This window comes from Lepidothrix coronata, unplaced genomic scaffold (assembly GCF_001604755.1).
Source record: "Lepidothrix coronata isolate B3197 unplaced genomic scaffold, Lepidothrix_coronata-1.0 Scaffold93, whole genome shotgun sequence".
Lineage (NCBI taxonomy): Eukaryota > Metazoa > Chordata > Aves > Passeriformes > Pipridae > Lepidothrix > Lepidothrix coronata.
In genome coordinates this window covers 3,275,624-3,282,319 of record NW_016690273.1, presented here as the reverse complement: position 1 = coordinate 3,282,319, position 6,696 = coordinate 3,275,624, and positions in this window count along the sequence as shown.

The following is a 6,696-nucleotide window of genomic DNA, read 5'->3' as shown; positions in this document are numbered from 1 at the left end:
AGCAGAGAGAGAAGCATAATTTGTGCCTTATGTTAGGCAGATCCTCTTCACTATTAGAACATTATTCAATTATTCACAATCTATTTACCATCAAGGAGACAATCCAGCCATGTGCTCTGTAATATTTACCATTTCCCCAAGCTGTCTGATGCTAAACACGTTCTATTAATAGGGTACCAAGGGGTGATGCTGAACAAAACTGCACTGGAGTGGCTCCAATCATGTTCAGCTCACAGAAGATTTGTCAAGGTGGGAGGTTGAGTTTCAAGCCTGGAATGTAATTCATTTCAGTGCCCTGACAGGAGGAGGCATTAGTGCCTTCTGCATGCAGGGTAAGCAATACTCCAAGAGCCAGCAACAGAACAGCAACATGATTATCCCACATATCCTCCACAAAGAATGCCTTCTGTGTTTCAGTGCCACAGAACTGCTCCCTCTTTTTGCCAGGATAATTAACTGTGATCTTTTTACTTATCGCTGTGTCTGGCATACAAAGCTCTGACACACATGCAGCATTCAGCATAAACCAGACAACACTCCCTGAGTACAGGAGAGGTTTGGGCAAAGCCCTGCCTTGGAGGAACAACAGACGTCAGTGCCTTTCCACTCCACAGCCACCTCCTTTCCTCAACCCCAAGTAAAAAGAAATAATAATAATGAAAAAAAAATAAAAATCAACCTATATCAACTCATAAGAGAAACTTCTAATTCAACAAAAGATTTGCAGGTTCCAGGCAGCTCCAAATAGATGAGATACTCACTCTCCACACTGAGGATAGCTTCTAAGATGTGTTTAACACCTAACCTGTCCCCAGGCATAAAATTATTTCCCTCCCTCCCATCATATATAACTTTGATTTAGAAAACATCTTTATGGTATGTTAGCCCACGACTAAGTGAAGGAAGGCAGGCAGTTCTATTTCCAACATGCAGATAATACATGTTATAGGGAATTTTACCACTTTTTTTGAAAGGATTCATACCATCATGTCTGTAAATCTTATGGATTATAATGCATTTCATAAAAGGAGAAACCATTGGGTCTAGCTAACACTAAGAAGAGCCAAGCATCCATCTCAAGGCACAGCAAGCCTAATGAAAACAAATGTAAGTCCCCTTACCTCCAGCAGTTCAGGAAGGAAAATACTGCAAGGGTTGAAATAGAAAGTGAGGTTCAGGGAGATACAAGAAGGAAAGAGAATGAGGGAAAACACCGATTTCATGGCCACCCTCCTGGAGCTGCAAGGATGGCATATGGGTCCCCAGCTTAGTGACCATATGCCCATGACAGCTCTGGGCAAGTGGGGAGACCATTTCCCAGAGTCACCACTCCCCCTCATGGCACAATATTCAACAAAATAAAGGGTAAACCCAAAAGAAGTGTGAGAGGCTGCTCTCTGCACTGCTTCATATTTTAGTCTAACACAAAGTCACCCCCACAAGCTCAGAACATGATTTTATCAGCATTGCACAAGACTTATGGAAGTACCAGGCACAAGACTTATGCTAGTAGCAGGAAGGTTCTCCAAGTGCCTTGACCAGAGCCTAGGAAAAGCTCCATGGGAAAAATCCTCACTATTTTTTTAAGCCCCATCAAAACCCCAATTCCTTGCAGCCATAGCACTTACTGGGCTTTAAACCACATGTTGAGGATCAATCATCCCAAGCTATAACATGCATTTGTCCACACTGTTTCCTTCTAGCATGCATGGCAAACACAGCAACAAGCCTTTCACTCTCCAATGTTAGATGCTCCTAAAAAATAAGTTATGAAAACTTTAACTCAGGCAGAGACCAAAACAGATCAGAACCACAGGGATCCACAGACCAGCTTGTGTCTGGGACACTTTGTGCCCCATGTGTGTGGAAGGCTGCCACCACTCCAGATTTCAGACCAGGAACTTTCACTTCACAGATAGCAAAGAAATCTTTGCATCACCCCCAGGCAAGGACAGGCACAGCAGAGCTCCCAGCCTATGCAGCATCTCAAGGTCACAGGGCCAGGCACCCACACCAGGGGCTTTCCATGGAGACAGGCACTTTCTCTGTCTCTGGGGCTTCCAGTCCACCTGTAGCACAGCAGCCATGTCAGGAAACCTTCCTCTCAGCTACAACATAAAGGCCTTTCAAGCCAGATTTTAACCTGTGATAGCCTACAAACTAACGCATAACACTTACCACAAGACAGCTCTAGGTTTACATCACATTTGAAAGTAACAAGAAGAACAACGTCAAGAGTTATTTTATTTTTTGCCAGCCAGCAGAGAGCAGCCCTCAGGAAGTCACAATATGCTTGACCTTCAGAGAGAGCCAGACCCCTTCTTACTTTAAGTATGCACAGCTGTGACAGAAGAACCTTCATTTACACCCAAGCAAAGAAGCTGCCTTCAGATTACATAGTATTTTAAACAGGTGCTGAAGATTACACATGATAAAAGGTCATTAAAAAAAAAGTACATTAATTCCAGGGGCTATTTTGTTTTGGTGTTGTTTTTTTTTTTTTTCTTTATAACTGGTTTTAATTGACTCTGCAGGATAGAAAGCCAGAGTAGTTTATTAATCCCAATATCAGTTTTGTCCCTGAGTAAAAGTTTGGAATGAATCTGCTTTCATCTAGATCTGTCCCCTGAGTAATTCTGTGGAAGACAATCAAGTTACAGCATGGGAAAATACACACATTTATATCTAAATGCAAGCTCTCTTTATTAGTCACTGGAGATGGATGTAGGTGTAGGTAGTGACTACTGATATCATTTAAAAACTCAGATACACCGTTTCCCCTAAAGATATGTGGATGCTAAAATGAAAAAGTTGAAGCTGCTCAGGTCAAATGTTAAGCTCATACAACAGAAACAAAGGTTCCTGTGACAGGAGGACAGATTTCTGGTTGCTTGGCTCTCCAATGTTGCTCCCTGATGACCACGGTGTCCATGAGGAGCACTTCATGCACCAGGTAATACACATCTAGATGACTGGGAGATTTTGGGGCCCTGGGCTTATGACATATTTCTTTCTCCCATGTCATTATATAAAACTGCTCCTGTATCAGATGATCATTTCCAAAGCTTTTTCTGGAAGGAGGTAAATCCTTTAACCGCCTTGGAATAAATCTGCAAGTCATTAGGCATCTCAAGGGACACAGGGCTCCAGCTGTGCCAGGCTGGAAGGCAGTGCTCTTTCCAGGCTTGGATAGCAAGAAAGGGAACAGGCATCTTTCTATTTAAGCCTCAAAAAGAACCAAGATACAAGCACAACACAATTTGATCGTCTTTCATTTTTGTTTCTGTTTGACTGCAGCCCAGTTAGTTTCGATTTGATTTGCTGGGATTTATTCACTCTCATCAGTTAACAGGAATTAAAACAAGGGGAAGGCCCTGCATGTTTGATCAACCCACCCACAGAGCTTTGTAAACATCCAGTGAATCTACATGTGGTATCACTCAGTTAATAAATAGAAGCTCATGCTTTCCCCATCCCTGTTACTGTGTCCTGGAAGGCAGTGTAGTACACCAGCTCCTCTCAGACAAGAAGCAGGATGCTGGTTTCCACAAAGTAACTATGCCAATGGAGTTAATATAGAATTGGAGTTCAATCAAGACACAAAATAAGATTTCATAACACCTTCAGAGACACATCTGCAATCTGAGCACACCACAGATGATGCAACAGTGCCACTGTACTGCAAATGAGTCATGTCCTCTTTGTCAGAAAAATCCTGAAGAGTAAAGAAGTTCAAGGCTATGTCAGAAATGTTTTGCCTCTGGGTAGGTTTTATACTTCTTGCACTTTGTGAAATTCCTTGTACAGAGAAAAAGAAAAGGGTCAGGGCATGACATCAAAGTTTGCACAGGTGACACAAACCTCTTCATGTCCTTCTGTCCAGCAAAAGGCTTTCACAAGACCAATCTTTTGCTGCACACTGTATCCAAGAGTGAACAAAATTCTCCCTATGATGCCCAGGTAGGAAAACAGATCAATTTAGTTGTGTTTGTTAACTGACCCATTAATAAGTTCTTAAAAAATGTCAGTTCTCTGCTGGCTGAACCTGCACTGCTCAGTGCTCCAAGCCCTGGGACTGCTGGGCTCTGGTGGTGCCAGCTTCAAAAATAAGCCCATGAGTTAAGCAGAAGTGATGGAACTCAATATAAATCTAGTATTCATCTACTAATTTTTTTTCAATTTCCCAGGACTCACAGAGCAGGGCATAGATGTTTCCATGCATACAAGTGACATAAACATACTATATGGTACTGAATAGATCTGTATTCTCTGTATATTCCTGTGCTACCACCTTGCAGGTGCACGGCTTGCAATGAGACCCCCCCTTCTCATCAGAAAATGCTCTTTTTTGGAAATTCCGATATTCTATGAAAAATCTAAAAATATTTATCCCCAAAGCAAGCTGATAAGCACCTAATAAGTTTACAGATGTCCCCACCTTGGTGTTTCTGCTATGAGGACTGTACCAGAGCAGACAGAAAGCTATGGATTTGAGGGAGCACAGGAAGCCATATAAACTCCAGTTACACATCTGGTTTGAGCCTAGAAATTTCCAGTTCTTCGCAGGTGGGCATGAATATCCACATTCTCTTCCCTTGGGCTTCTGGAGGCCTGTGTGGAGGCAGGCATCCCAGAAGGTCTTTTCAAGCCTTCAGCAGGGTTGTAAATCCTGATTTTATTCTGGCCTCCTCAGAATTTTATGCTCCATGGACAAGAAAACCCTCCAAAACATTGAGAATCAGGATTGTCTAAAAAAATCCCCTGAAGGTAATGCTGTGGAATCCACAGCTAGATGTACTCAGTCATTTGAAAAATGAAAAAAAGATGGAGGTTGGGTTTTTTACCTCTTTTGAGGGTGCTGCCCAGCATCATATACTAAGAAAATTAGTATTATCTGAGGTGGTGAGTGATGTATATTGATGGTATTCCATGCATCACATTTTCTTCATTGACAACTCCCAGTGTCCACTAAAGAGGTCCTGTTTTTAACTTTGGGGGAAAAAAACCCAAATCCAAACACATATTTTATTTTAAACTCCCTGGGTTGCTGTTCTGATGTCTAAATTATCATTAAAATCTACTCTGAGTTCCCAAATGAAGACAGAGGAATTTGTTTCAAAACAGGACAATTACATAAACACTTTTTTTGTTTTGTTGTCCCTTTCACTGCTATAAATCATTCTCTCTAATAAAAATAAGATCTATTATGACCACATGGAGTCAGGGATCTGAAGCTTTAATTGCCATAATCATCACCCTCAGTTAATGCAAGAAAAAGAAAGGTTACAGGTAAGTGGAGAGGTGAAAAGCCTTTACTCAAGCCATAGGATTCCTCCTTCAAGCTTTTGGTCATTGTCGATACACACTGTAGTGAGAAAGGTCCTTGAGAGGCAACATTAAATGATCTTTAAAAGAATATTCTTTGAACACAAATTCAGCAAAAAAACAATGCAGTCAGCAAACAGCAGAAAAATATTGTTTTCCCAGTACCTGAAGAAATAAGAGTGAAATTATTAGAGCTGCAAAAACACTTATTTTCTCTTACAGAGCAAAAACTCACCAACAAAATCAAGTTGTTTGATTGATTTTAGTTTTTATTAAGTCATCCAGGCCTGCTACAGCCATAGTCTCCTTGTTAAAATCTACTGCAATTTCATTTATTAAACATAAAAAACCCCCATACAAACCCATGTCATATTCTTAAATTTCTCAAAGCTACAATTGACTTGTAACAAAATCCCCCAGTGCATTACAAAACAGGGCTGTCAAGTCATAACAGCTCTATTACAGCTTCTGCTTCAGTCTCTGCTAGTCTTTGTACAGACTGCCAAAATTTTCACCTACCCAAGGGAAGTTATATACAACAACAGAGAAGAGGAAATTGTCCTCCTATGAGTTGTTCTCTCGCTGAACAGATTGCACAGGTCGTTCTCTTGTTACTGAAATGGTGAGGGTGGAGGGCTGAGGGAGAGGGAGAGAAAAGCCATGGACGGGCAGCAGGAGAGCAATGTGCAATTGTGGTTTTCCCCCCACTTTGTGACTCTCACAGTATGTCAGTGTTTTGTAACAATAAACAGGCGATGCTGAGCAGCCCAGGGGCAGAGGGACCACGCTGGGAGGGAATCATCCCTGATTCAGACATCAGCAATGTTAATGCCTGCCTCAGACAACTCCAGCAAGTTTTGGCATCTGCCTGTGTCCAGCATACCACGGAAACGGGAACCATGATAGTCTTTTAGTCCAAAGACTTTTCAAGTGTAGGGGTGGGAAGAGCTCTGTGATTCCAAGTGAATCACATAGTCTGAAGAGAAAAGATTGAGAGGTTTTCTGCCTCAGGCCATGCTTCAGTACACCAAATGAATTCTGTGAGATCCCAGACTATTGCTTTCTTAAAAAACTTGGGTGACAAATGTTTCAGAACTGCTTTTACTGCTGATTTTGAAGCACGGCTACCATCCAAGTTAAAACTTCTGAATTATTACCATCACTGTATTTGTTTTCCTCTTTGTTGTAATTGAGTCATTCCTGCCCTTTGTACAAAGCTGATTTAAGGCACATTAAGAAGTTTGAGCAGAAGGGCGAAAATTTCCAGTTGTTAAGCTACAAAGTAGACCTGAGTAGGGGCCTCTGGTGGTCTAGTGGTTAGGGTGCAGGACTCTCACCGCTGCGACCTGGGTTCGATTCCCAGCCCCCCGG